The following is a 14,191-nucleotide window of genomic DNA, read 5'->3' on the forward strand; positions in this document are numbered from 1 at the left end:
CCCCCCCTCGTGTCTCTGTGCGCAGGCCAACACACTCTTGTTTCCTTCAAGTCTCATGGGGCTGGATAGGTTTGCAAAGACAGTACTCTCCAACTGTACCTGGAAAATGTATCAGCAGTCTTTTTTTCCCCAGACATTCCAAACATCATAGGAGAATGCCCTGGTACCCCTCAAGCCCCTAGTTTGGTCAGAGGTGGAAAAGAATAAAAAATTCCCCACTGCTCATTCTTTTCACTTTTAATCTTATTTGGACTCCTCCATCTCTCCTCTTTCCACAGGCTCAAGCCCTTTTGGAATGGCAGAGGGGAGTAGGCATTTGTGCTGTGGGTGGGGAGGTCGGGTGAAGACCAGCTCCCCTGCTTTGCAAATGTGTACCAGTATCCCCTTTCTTACACCTGAGGTCTTTTATCTCAAAGACAAAACTTGGGCATTTCTTTTTACTACTTCCCATATATGTCAACTATATGTGTTTTCAGATTTAGAAGAAAAAAGCAACTTTTCGTTCCTTCCTTTTGGCTCATGTGGGTTGATGATGGGAACAACTACTTCCCCATGGAAAATGGTGACTCAGTGTCTCCTGGTCTGAGTGCCGGTGTTGCAGGGGGTATGAATACTACATGCTGCTTGATACCTCAGATTATCAGTGTGCCACAAATACTTTACATTTCTTCCTGCTATATATGTGTGTGAGTGTGTGTGTGTACTTGTGTGTGTATTCTGGCAACTAACATAACCAAGGTATGTTAGTTGGTTCTACTTCTAATTCTCAAGTAAAAAGAAAAATTATAATATTAAAATGCCAAACATACAAATATTTAGGAGTATTAACTATGATGTCATCTCAAGAACCATAAATAAGAAGGAATTAACATTTTTGTTCTTAGAAGAAAATATTCATGGCTATATCAAAACAAATATAATGATCAAGTATAGAGAAATATGGGATAATGTTTCTTTGTTTTAGAGTATCTGGAAGCAAGATGACAATCTTTCTCTAATATTAGGCCAAACGATGCTGGAGGTGGGGTGGATGTGCACAGGAATGCTGGTGTGGAGGTCTGGTGCTCAGGATCGGATGGAGAGCAAGAAGATTTCACCTTTACTGTATGTGGCTTATCTACCTTGCTGATTACCCATGGCAAGTAAGGAATGCAAGATTGTTTTCTATACTGCACAGCATAAGACTGGGCCTCTTGTCCATGCACTTACTGGTGTATGGTAAAGGAATTACACTTAATTCCCTCTTCAGTGGCTCTTCACCCAGCCCCTCTGCATCCATTCTCCAGATGGCAAAGATCTCTTCAGAAAGCAAAACTGATCCAGTCATACTTCCACTGAAAACTTTGCAGTGTCTTCCCATCGGTCTCAAAATTTTTTTTTTTCTTTTGCAGTACACGGGCTTGTCACTGTTGTGACCTCTCCCGTTGCAGAGCACAGGCTCAGGACGCGCAGGCTCAGTGGCCATGGCTCACGGGCCCAGCCGCTCCACGGCATGTGGGATCTTCCCGGACCGGGGCACGAACCCGTGTCCCCTGCATCGGCAGGCGGACTCTCAACCACTGCGCCACCAGGGAAGCCCCCGGTCTCAAAATTTTTAAAAAGTTTTTTTTGTTTTTATGGATTTCAAGGCATCATGTTGTCGGGCCTCCACAAGCTCACTCATGGCCCCTCACCGTCGTGCGCTCTTCTCCCAGTCTGGCTTTTCCTTGCTCTCTCCTATTTACGGGGCACTCCTCTACCAGAGGGCCTTAGCAAGTTGTGTTTGCTCTGCCAGAAGCACTTCTTTTGTTTTCAGACTTGCCATAGTTTCAATCTTACACTCTTTGTGTGATTACTGCCTGATGTCTGCGTCTCTCACTGCGTTGTGAGATCTGAGTGCCAGTTCCGCTGACGACTGTGACACCAGGGCCTGAAATGTGACTGGGGCTTAGTGAATGAATGTACGAGTGAATGAATGAATCCAGAAAAGGTGCCATTTAACCTGGATCTGGATGGATGAGCAGGATTTCATCATGGGATTGGAGAGAAGGGTGTTCCAGAAAGAACGATCTGGAACAAGGACCGGGAGAAACTGGTGCATCATTTAGGCTCAGATAAAGAGCACTGGGGAGGTGAAGGGGCTGCAGGTGTGGCTGGACAGATTGAGAAAGGCTTGGTGTGTCTTGTTGGAAAACCGGGACTTTAACCCAAGCCACAGAATCACTGAAGATTTTGGAGAAAGGGACTGACAAGATGAGAGAGAAACTCAACTTGTGCGACAGTGTGGGAAAAGAGTGGGCAGCTGGGAGCCCGTTGAGGAAGCTGTTTCTTAGAATGATGGGACTTGGGCTCAGGAGGTGGCCGTGGGAATGCAGAGAAGGCAACTAGGGAAGGCTCCAGGCTTGGCAATGACCTGGCAATGACACCAAGGTGAGGGCGCACAAAGAGAGGCAGGCAGGCAGCAAGTAAACCAGGACAGCAACGACACTCCCAGGACAACTTGTGCATGAGATTTTGGATAATCTACAGCCTTCCATCTTGTACTTAGCACCAGAATGTAAAACAGAGAGTTAGCTCTGAAAGAGAGAGGTTCAGGATGAGGGATTGAGAGGGGGCATACTGGAGAAGTTTGTGGAAAGGGAAAGGTTAGTGTGGGGAGATCCTCTGACTCTTTGCTGGGGGCAAGAAGACGCTCTGTTTGGTGTCCTCAGTGATGCCTCCTGAGTTTTCTGTTAGTTTGATAATTTGAAAAGGAATCGTATTATTCTGACACATTTTTGGGGAAGCACTTCAGGTGGTTTAGTTGCTTATTTGTATTATCTGCATTATGATTAAAAGTAGAAAGGGGAGGGGAGGGGAGAGGGGAGAAAGTAGAGGGAGGGGAGAAAGTAGAGGAGAAGAAAGTAGAGGGGAAAAAGTAGAGGAGAAAGTAGAGGAGAAGTATATGGCAATATGGTATCGAGCCGTATTAATTTAATCCAGAGTGTTTGAACCAAGGGAGAGATCAGTCAGGACTGGAACCAGCACGAGCGTTATGCAGGCATGAAGCACACTTTAATAAATGTGCAATGTCATCCCAGAGAGACAGATCATAGACTGTAACTGGATCAGACAATGTCTTTTAAACTCACATAAATCTGAGCTATGATACCACCTCATTCATTTCCTAGGTCACGACCTTGTTATTTTTGACTCTAAACTTGTATTGTTACCGTAAACAGGAAAGTGTTAAACTTTACTCAAGGAATATGGTATGGAACTCCAATCAGTGGACCCATATTAAGAAGAAATAAATTAAAAATTTTTCTTAAACCTTGGCTCTATATCAAAAGATAGGATGAAAAATTTATATTTGTCTGTTTTAAGTTAAAATAAATGATTAAAGTTATGTATGTTTTGTTTTGTTATGATTCCTTGCTTTGAAAGAGTTTTGATCAAGTAACTAAAGATGGGTCCTGGTTGTACTGGATTTTATTTGGGGCCATATCATATGAAGGTGTACATTTAACTTTTATAATCAAACAATGTTGAAGAGAAGTGGGAACGAACAGAATGGGGTAATAGCAGATTCTTCCCTTCCTCAGCACGTTCATTTTAGAGCTATGCTCATTGAGTGGAATAGTTTAAATTATGGTTACATAATTTATTTTTCCTCTTGGGCTCATGCTTACTCTTATTCTGTCTCTTTTGCTGAGATCATAGAGTTAAATTCACATTAAGTGCACATTTACACTTTATTGTTATCTCTTTTTCACAGATGAAGGAATGAAGCTTAGAGCAGTTGAGAAACTTGTAAGGTTCTTGAAGCTTTAACAACTAAGGAGAGCATTTTGAAAGGAAGCCCGAGGAATGTTTAGGCCTGTGACTGGGGATAGGAGAGCTGTCTCCCTCCCTGTTTCTTATCCATTATCACCCAACTGTTTGCTCAAAGTCAAAACATACTTGTCATTCTTTTTTTTTTTTTTTTTTTTGCCGTACGCGGGCCTCTCACTGTTGTGGCCTCTCGCGTTGTGGAGCACAGGCTCCGGACGCGCAGGCTCAGCGGCCATGGCTCACGGGCCCAGCCGCTCCGAGGCATGTGGGATCTTCCCGGACCGGGGCACGAACCCGTGTTTCCTGCATCGGCAGGCGGACTCTCAACCACTGCGCCACCAGGGAAGCCCACCCTACTTATATAATATTAACTTATATTTGATCTCACAATTTCTCCTTGCAGTAAGTGCTACTGTTTTTCTCATTTTAAAAACAGGAGAACTAAGGCACACACAGAGATTAGAGGCAAAGATGATAAACAACATCCCACTTGCTTTTCCTACCTTAGTTTTGTTTTCTCCAATTCACTTTCCACAACACAACTAGATAGTTCTAAAATAAAAATCTTACTGTGTTGCTCAAGGAATTAAAATCTTTTCCTCTCTTTCTGGCCTCTTGCTGTCATTTTGAGCCCATATTCTGTACCCCTTTCCCATGGGGCCTTACCTATGTAAGAATAGTAAGTGATAGAAAATTAATGGTGGGAGTTGAGTACCATAGCTGGTTTGGGGGAGAGCTATCTTTGGACCAGCACCTTCTTGGTGCCTTCAGCAGACTGTATGCTCCAAAGATGACTGCAACAAAATCTCTCCCCTCACATGATCTTGCAATGTGACACTGAGAGGTAGGGTCTATGTTCCCTTCTCTTGAATCTGGGTGGGCTCATGACTTTGGTCACTATGACATTATGGGACTTCCAATGCTAGGAAGGTGATGCAGTGTCCATTGATCATTGGAATAATTGCTTTGTAGCTCTAAGCTCCTGTGTAAGTAATCAAAATGACTTGAGGCCATTGTGCTATGAGGAAGTGCAAAGTAGCTCAAGGGGAGAGACCACACAGAGAAGCCTGGATACTACTGAGGATAAAGGTGCCTGGCTAGCCACCAGCTGTTCCAGCACCAGCCATCATATGACTGTAATATGACTGTAACTGCATGAGTGACTTGGAGCCAGAATCAGCCAGTGAAGGCCCTCCCGGATGATGACCAGAGATAATAAAATGATTATTGCTGTTTTAGCCACTAAGCTTTGGCACAATTTGTCATGCAGCAATATATAACTGGAACTGTGTCCTTCAATTCACACCACTTGAGAGTGTGGCTATATGCATGAGGAGGACACTCTTAAGTGTTTTGATCCCTGGTTTGTGCTGGGAAAGGGGGTTCCATGTTTGAGGATGGGTTGAAGCAACTCCAAAAGGTGAGTGGCTGAGACAATTTTGTGCACTTGAATTATGCTTCTTTCTGAAATTTCAGCATATTGGAGTGTCACAGGAGATGAAATACACATTTTGTCAGTTGATTACCTGGTGGCTGTCTCCTGCTTCCATTAGGTGGCTTGGCAGGGAGCTCACTCATCAGAAGGGGACAAGGTCACCAGATACACTTGCCCTGACCCCTAGCCTAGAAGTTCCCTTGTTAGCTAGTCCATGGGCGTTCTCTGCTCTCCTCCCAGCTTCTGGCATCTGCTTTCTGGCAACACTGGGGTGCAGATCCCTTTTCGGAGCGTTTTCCGTGGTGCATCCACTGTATTGGGCTGACTGAACTCTCTGGGAGCTCGAGGAACTATAGGCGCTCTGTTGCTGCTCTGCTTGTATGTTTTTCTCAATAAATCTCATTTTAACATTATTCTATGTGTCACTACTGGTAACTTACACTGTTTGTGCCTGTTATACAGCAAGTAAGGTCAACAGCCAACCTATTCTATGGATTTAGCCAGTCCAAGCTGAATCAATAGAGACAGAACGTTTCCTTCATAGTTAACTATGAGAATATTTCAGCAAAAACATCTCACTGGATGCCTGTCTCTGGCCTGATATTTCACCATTAGAGATTTATCCAATCAAGATTTTTTGAGTGCCCTTTATATGCTAGACTCTGTGCTAGTTATTGGAGATATAAAGTTTTCAAGGATTCTAGAGTTTAGAGAGGGAGACAGACAAGGGGGGCTGGCAACTGCAGTTCAGGATGATACGAACTAGGGCAGGACTATGCCTGGAGCATCATGGGAGGAAACAGATCTGGGGGGAGGTCAGGGATGGCTGAGGTGGGAGTAATGTCAGGGCTGAGATCTGAGAATGAAGATGAAGTTGGCCAGGTGAAGGGGAGGAAAGGTGAGAGAAACTGAAGTGGAACTGAAAAACCATTTTCTGCTTCTGGAGATTGAGGGGACAAAAGAATGGGGAGGAAAGCTGCAGGAGGGGCAGGAGAGGTTGGAGAGGACAAGGAAAGCATTAAAGCTGTGCATGGGAGTTGGACTCTATTTTGAGGGCAATATGAAGCTACTCATTGTTCTTAGGTAGAGGAGGGACAGGATGGGATTTGTCTCTTAGGAGTATCAGCTTGGCTGTAATGTAGAGTAGATTGGAAGGGACTGTGGTGAGAGATGCATTCAGGTGAGAGATGCTGGTGGCCTCAGTGGGGATAGTGGCCCTGAGATGGAAAAAGGTGGATACTTTTCAATGTGACCTTAGAATATTTTTCCATCCTTATCCTCCATAATTCCCAGGCCTCCACCCCAAACACTCTGTTGCACCCTACTGGTCTTTGAATACATCAGCTCTTGCCTCTCTCATGCTCTGTGTGTATGTGTGCACATGTCTCTATCTGCCTGCATGTGTACACACAAACCCATCACTGAAGGTCAATGGTTATGTAAGATGTTAACATCAGGGGAAGCTGGATCAAGGGTGTGTGGGAATTCTCTGTACTCTCTTTGCAACTTTTTTGTAAATCTAAAATTATACCATAATAAAGAGGTTTTTTTAAAAAAATATTTATCAGCTCTTCAGCAGGATTAGGCACCTAGAATTTTTTTCCCATCACAGTTTTCCCGTCTGTAATGTCCTTTGTCTTCTTTTGTCTTCTTCTACACTAGGTAAACTCGTACTCAGCCTTCAAGACCCATCTCCTCTCTATCTTCCCTGACTTCCCCAGGAAATATTATTTCTTCCTTGATACTTCCATAGATCTGTATCCTTTCTTCCATTATATGTCCTGTATGTTTCTGTTTTCATCTTCACACCTACTCTTTCCATCCTCTCCACCCTGCTAGTTGCCTGAGCAGTCAGGCTGAATGGATACCATTTCTTGATCTCCGGCTTCTGATCAGGTTTGGACATTATCAGGAGAAAAGAGGGAAAAAGGAGAATAAATGTGGGCTCTTTATTCCCCTAGTTTCCTTTCTGTGGATTTACTCTGGGCTGGTTGCTTCCCACAGCAAAGGTTGATATTCTGGTAAATGGTTAACAACAAGCTTGGGGGGTTGAAGAAGCCCTGACTTGTAGTGTTTGCCCACTTCTGTGGTGTAAATAGTCCCACCACGGCCAATTTCAAGCAAACAATGTACCTTACGCAATGTGGAGCTGGAAAGAAATGTACACTGTCAGTTCTCTGGAACTGGCTTGAGCAAGCACCCACACCCCGCTGTTGCATTCTTTCCTTCCAGGATGTTGTATCTGCTCCTCCTCTAGTCCGTCAGGCCCAGAACAGGGGCTGTGTCCCACAGTTTTCAGCCCTGGGACACTGCACTATCTCCTGTGGTTTTCCTCACTATACCCACACTTTGGAAATAGTCCCTTTATTAGACCCTCTTCAAATTATCCAATTTGAGATACCATCTGTTTCCTGATGAGATCCCAATTGATTCACCAAGTTATACTGTGTGGAAATGAGTCATTTAGAAATCTTTTCTCCTCCTGTATTATAAATAGCTATAGTGCAGGGATCATGATTAATTTCTTTATGTCCAACAACTAGCCAGTGGAGAGGGTGGGAAGGACAAGAAGGAACTAAGTTTTGTTGAGTATCTACTATGCACTATATATTCTATCAAATTCTTTAGAAACGTTCTCTCTTTAATCTTAACAAATGAACTTAACTCTATGCACTATCGTCCTAGGCATTTACAGACAAGGAAATTGAGGCTCAGAGAGGTTAAGTAACTGTTCCAAAGTTACACAGTTAAGAAGTAGCTGAATTGGGATTTGAACCTGAGTGTCTGGCTCTAAAACCTATTCTTTTCACACTGTTGCCTCAATTTATTTTTAGCAGATGAATGGATGTTTTTGTCAATGGAAAAGATAGAGTGAATGCCATTAGCAATGCCTGATAAGAGGAATCTTCAAGTGGGAGGGAGACGGGAATTGGCTTCCTTCTGTTCCTAGGAACGAAGTTTCTAGCAGTCTAATAGTTTATGAAATGTAAACTGTCCATGTGTAAGCATTCCCTTTGAACGGGGTATTTTAGAGAACAAAGAGCAATTCATATATTAGTTGTAAATCTGGCAGATATTTTCATTAGTAGCTTAACAATTCGATATCTTACAATAGTGCTGGGCAGCTTGCTCCTTAAGGTCTAAACTGAGCTTCATACTCTGAGAAGAGGAAAACCATGTCTGTTTAATTTTGACTTAAATAGTGGGGGGGAAACTGCAAACATGATCAATTCAAGAGAAATTTTATGCAAGAAAATACTTAGATCATCCTAACCTCTCAAATTTTGTGCTGTAATCTTTCCATCTAGAAGATACTGGTGACTTTAGTCAAGCCTTGGAAAGATCTGTGGGAGGTCTGCTTTAAAGAAACAGCTGTAATATATTTCTACTCTCTTAAAAGGGCTGATAGCAACTAGTATTTTCTTTTAATAATGAAAAACATTTGCTGGAAAAATTGAAGTTTGTTTTGGCAATTTCAGCCTAAGATACCATGAAAAGGAACCCAGTAGATCTAATGGACCCGTTAGAAACCTGAGTGAGAAAATCTGAGTCTTGCTCTGGCTTGGTCACTTGCCTAGTTTTATAATTATAGTTAAGTCACTTAAATGTTCTATGCCTCAGTCTCCTTAAAAGTGAAATGGGTAGTTAGATTAGATGTAGACTAAATTATCTTCCTAACTCAAACAAATTTATAAAATGCTTAAGAAATTTTTCTTTTTAGTAAAGCCATTACAATTTTTCTACATCTATTAGCTACCAGGTTTATTCCAATTTTATTATTTTTTGTTATAGTAATAATTTCATTATTGAGTCATTTCCCCCTAATTATCTATCATCTATTTACCATCTACCTATATATCTATAACCACTAAGAAGAAAAGCTGCTCAATGTCCAATATGAGGGTAAAAAAATAAAACAATCCTTACATTATAGCTCTGTGTAGCCTTCTATTCCCTAACATATATTTTGTATCTGTGTGTGTGTGTGCACATCTGCATACACACACACACAGATACACACACACAGAGTTGTGTCCTGGTAAATGTTTATCAATCAGCTCTCCTGGGGAAAAAATAAACTCTGATTTATAGGATTTACCAGTTTCTGTGGCGTAACTGTTCACACGATAGCCAATTTCAAGTTATCCGTAGTAAGTTGCTGAATGTGGAGGTGAGAAAAGCTGCACAAAATTGGCTCTTGCAGGCTGGTCCAAGCTGGCTCCAGCGCTCCTCTGAATGTAAGCAGTCTGTGGGGTGCTAACTGTTCTCTACCTATTATAACATATACTTTGAGAACTGAATACTAAACTTAAAACTAACCTATACAAAGCTTGTGTTTTTTCTTTGATTTCTGTTCGTTGTGATCTTTACCTTAAATTATTCTTAATAGCTCTCTCCCTCACCCTCATACCAAACGCGTAACATACAAGCACATATATGCATACACACCCACATTCTGTTAAATTTTTTTGATGATGTTTATGCATTATGTAATAACGTGTAAGTAGACAATACTAACATATTGTGCAATTTTTTTTCTTCCGAAGTCATCTATCTTTTCAAATTTAAAGTTAAAAGAGCTTCCTTAAAAAAATCTGTATTTCTAAATGGTTCTAAGCTTTTAAGTCCTTCCTAATGAATGTGTCTGTATTTGTACCCAAGATTTTCAATGATTAGTTATTTCTCAAAGGAGTTAGGGCTGGAAACACCCCCAGCTATTAGATCATCAAGTCTGGGAATGCTATAAATTTGATATACTCAGAAATCCAAAAAGCTTCACACAGTAATTTGGTATTTAGTCAATCACAGAAAGTCTACAATGCGTTGACTGTTGACTGAATGATGAGCATCAAACATAGAGTGTAATTAACACAGACAGAAGCTTACTGCCAACAACAGTTTGAAACAATTTTAGTTCTCTCTTTCCTGCCAACTTTGATATGTAAAGAACCCTTCATAGCATGATTGAGAAAATTTGTTTTTGCGTGGGGCATTCAGTTTGTACTCCCCAGAGCCTCCAGAATAGTGGCTTTCGCAGGGTGGGAACTTAATGGGTATTTGTTGGATTGAACCAGATCTATATTTTTTAAATTGATCCTCCGACACCACAATTCTTGTTAGTAAATTCTCATTGAATTTCATGAACCAGTAGTAACATATTCTTAGTGCTCTTCTGTAGTAAGTGAGCCTTTGCTAAGCTAGTGAACATTTTCCAAAGGAGAAAAGACAGTGATGGATACAGATCTTATTCAGTCCAAGGAAAACTTTTACAAAAATTGTTACTGGGAATTTGAAGTGTGTGCTGATCCAAGAACTGATCTGTGCTGATCAAATGTGCAAAAAGGAATATCACCTCCAAGTTACCCATTAATAATTTATCTGCTAAAACTGGAACCATGTTTGCCTTGATGCTTTGCTGAGTCCTGGGCAATCAGCTTGAATTTTGAGCTGAGAGCTAGTTGTGACTGGACTTGGAAAAGAGTATATGCCTGACTGAGCTGCAGGTATAGACGTGTGTGTGTGTGTGTGTGTGTGTGTGTGTGTGAGAGAGAGAGAGAGAGAGAGAGAGAGAGGTCAAACATTAAAAATGTGTATCATTTATCCACATTGATAGACATAATTGTCAGAACATAACAATTATCTGTAGCCCTTGATTGTCTTTAGGCTACAGTTCAAATCCAGGAGCTGCCTCACCTCTTGCCACTTCCTTCCTTCTACCCACAAATCAGTCATGCTAAACTACTTGCAGATCCTCAAGGCAGTCAGGCTTCTGACACCTCTGTGCCACACAGAATGCCCTGTGAAGCAGTAGCTGCCTCTTACCATCCTGACACTTTCCCTCCACCCTTAACTCAGCTTGTTTACTCCTTTAAATCCTTCTAAACCCATTTCAGACATCTTTTCCTCAGGATGTCACCCTACTCTGCATCGAGTGCCCATCTTTCAAGGTTGATTGCATGCAGTAATGCATATATCAGTGTCTATCACACTGCCTGTCTGTCTCTCCTGCAGACTGTATGTTCTTGAGGAAGAGATTGATACTTCTTTCCAGGACCTAGCACAGCCTTGGCAAATAGTATGTACTCTTTAATGTTGAGTATTCCAATATACAAATAACTAAAATTAATAAACAAATGATAGATCAGTTGAGTATTCATCTATTCAGTCTTGGACTGCTTTTGTTAATCAGGATTTTTTATTGTAACAGAAACACAGCTCAAAGTCACTTAAGGAAAACCAGGAATTTACCATTTCAAATAACTGAGATTCCAAAAAGTGGTGCTAACGATGTGCATATTGGATTCAGGTCTCAGATGATGTCATTAGAAATTTCTCTCTTCCCATGTCTATTTCTTTTTTCCTCTGGGGTGTTTTATCTAGCAAGCTCTCTCCATTGGAAAAGATGGTCCTCATACCTCTAGGTTTACATAGCTTAATACAGCTCACCGTTTCAGAAGGATACTGAGTACTTACACCAATCCACCAAAAATGACTATGCTTGGCTCTTTGGGTTCCACATTCACTCTTGGACCAAATTTTACCGAGTCTAAGCTCTTACTGCTCACCACATGACAGGCCAGTAAATCAAGAGATGAGGTGTTAGGGCAAGGAATAACGACTTTATTAGGAAAGACAGCAGATGGAGAAGATCGTGGACTAGTGTCCCAAAGAACCATCTTACCCAAGTTAGAATTCAGGCTTCTTTTATACTAAAAGGAGAGGGACTGTGGCTGGTTGTTACAAACTTCTTGGTGCCAGCCAGACCCAGGAGGGGATGTGATAATCCTTTGTTCTTGTAGTTGTCCCACTAGGTCTGGTAACAGTGTTCCTGCAGACCTCCAACAAGACAAATGTTATTCTTTTTCTCTTTATCTGAATGAAAAGTATTTTACTTTTTTTTGTGTGTGTGTGGTACGGGGGCCTCTCACTGCTGTGGCCTCTCCCGTTGCGGAGTGTGCTCCGGATGCACAGACTCAGTGGCCATGGCTCACGGGTCCAGCTGCTCTGCAGCATGTGGGATCTTCCGGGACTGGGGCACGAACCCGTGTACCCCTGCATTGGCAGGCGGACTCTCAACCACTGCACCACCAGGGAAGCCCAAAAAGCATTATACTTTTAAATGTCAAGCCTGGGAGTTAGAGCCTTGAGAAAGGGCTATTATGTATATTTCAGGCTATAGGCCACATTCTTTTACGGAGGTGCAGAGCCAGCATGACTAAGCACAGGCAACAGAAGACAAAGGTTAGAGATAAAGGAACACATCCAGTATGTCAGGTTTGTTCTTCTCTGTTACACAACCACTGTGCCCAGGGTGATAGGGCATTGTGACTGGTCGTATGCTTAGGTCATCTGCAAGCTCCTGTGGAAGGTAGGACTCCTTGACAAAGGAAATGATATGGGAAGTCAAAAATATAACAGGTATCTCTGCACTGTGGTTGATTTTGCAGTATGATCAACCAATATGTATTTTTAAAAGTCGCCATGGGTCCAGGCTAATTTAACTATTTCATGCATCTTTTCTAGGCCCACTGAGATGCACCAAGACTGACAGAAAAGGAATGTCTGAAGGATGCTCGGTTTTCAAGCACTTAGATGCTGGGTTTAAGTGTATAATTCTGTGCCTGTACCTTGCTTCTTACTACTTCCTTTTATTTATTACTTTTGAAAAAAAAGAAGCCTTTTTATTTTAGAATAACTTTTGATTTACAAACAAGTTGCACAGATAGCATAGGGAGTTCTCATCTACCCTATCACCCAGTTTTCCCTACTGTTAACATCTTACATTACTATGGTACATTCATCACAACTAAGGAACCAGATTGGTATGTTAGTATTAACTAATGTTCACAGTTTATTTGGCCTCCACTAATTTTTTTGTGGCCCCTCCCATTGCGGAGCACAGGCTCCGGACGCGCAGGCTCAGCGGCCGTGGCTCATGGGTCCAGCCGCTCCGCGGCACGTGGGATCTTCCCGGATCGGGGCACGAACCCGTGTCCCCTGCATCAGCAGGCAGACCCTCAACCACTGCGCCACCAGGGAAGCCCCCTGGCCTCCACTAATTTTTCCTTAACGTACTTTTTCTGTTCTAGGATACCATTCAAGATACCACGTTATATTTAGTCATCATGTTTTTTTGGCCCCCTCCTTTGACAGTTTCTCAGGCTTTCCTTAGTTTTGATGACCTTGGCAGTTTTGAGGCGTGCTGGTCAGGTATTCTGCAAAATGTACCTCAATTTGGGGTTTTCTGATATTTTTCTCATGGTTAGACTGGGGTAATAGATTTTGGGGAGGAAGACCTCAGAGTTAAAGTGCCATTCTTGTCACATAATATCAAAGGTAAATACTATCAACATGATTTATCACTGTGGATATTAACTTGATCACCTGGCTGAGGTAGTGTTTGCCAGTAAAGTTATTTTTTCTCCCCCTTCTTACACTCTATTTGGAAGTATGCCACTAAGCACAGGTCACACAAGTTGGGTGTTAAACTTTACTTTTTTGAGTGGAGGAGTGCCTACATAAATTACTTGGAATTCTTCTGTGTGGGAGATTTGTCTCTTCTCCATTTATTTATTTACTCAATCATTTTTTTAATGTTAACATGAACCCATGGATATTTATTTTGTTTTGGGTTATAAGCCAGTACTACATTATTTTGTTCTTTAAACTGTTCCAACTTTAACAGTTGGGAGCTCTTTCAGTTGGCTTCTCTGTCCCTTCACTATGCTCCCGTCCTTTTGTTTCTTAAGCACTTCTTTACTTCTGGCTTTACAGGATACTCCATTCTCATTTTGTAAATTCTGTCCCAGTCCTAGAATCATCCATTTCTCTAAGGAGTCCTGCTTTCTTTCACTGGAGAATGGTATTAGAAACTGAGATCTGGGAGTTGGTTGTGCTCATTGATACTGGGTATCATTACTTCTATGCCCTCTTGATGGGTAGAGCTAGGAAATATATGCATGT

Source organism: Delphinapterus leucas, chromosome 17 (assembly GCF_059928025.1).
Source record: "Delphinapterus leucas isolate spDelLeu-1000000601 "Yukka" chromosome 17, BTC_Dleu_Yukka2, whole genome shotgun sequence".
Classification (NCBI taxonomy): domain Eukaryota; kingdom Metazoa; phylum Chordata; class Mammalia; order Artiodactyla; family Monodontidae; genus Delphinapterus; species Delphinapterus leucas.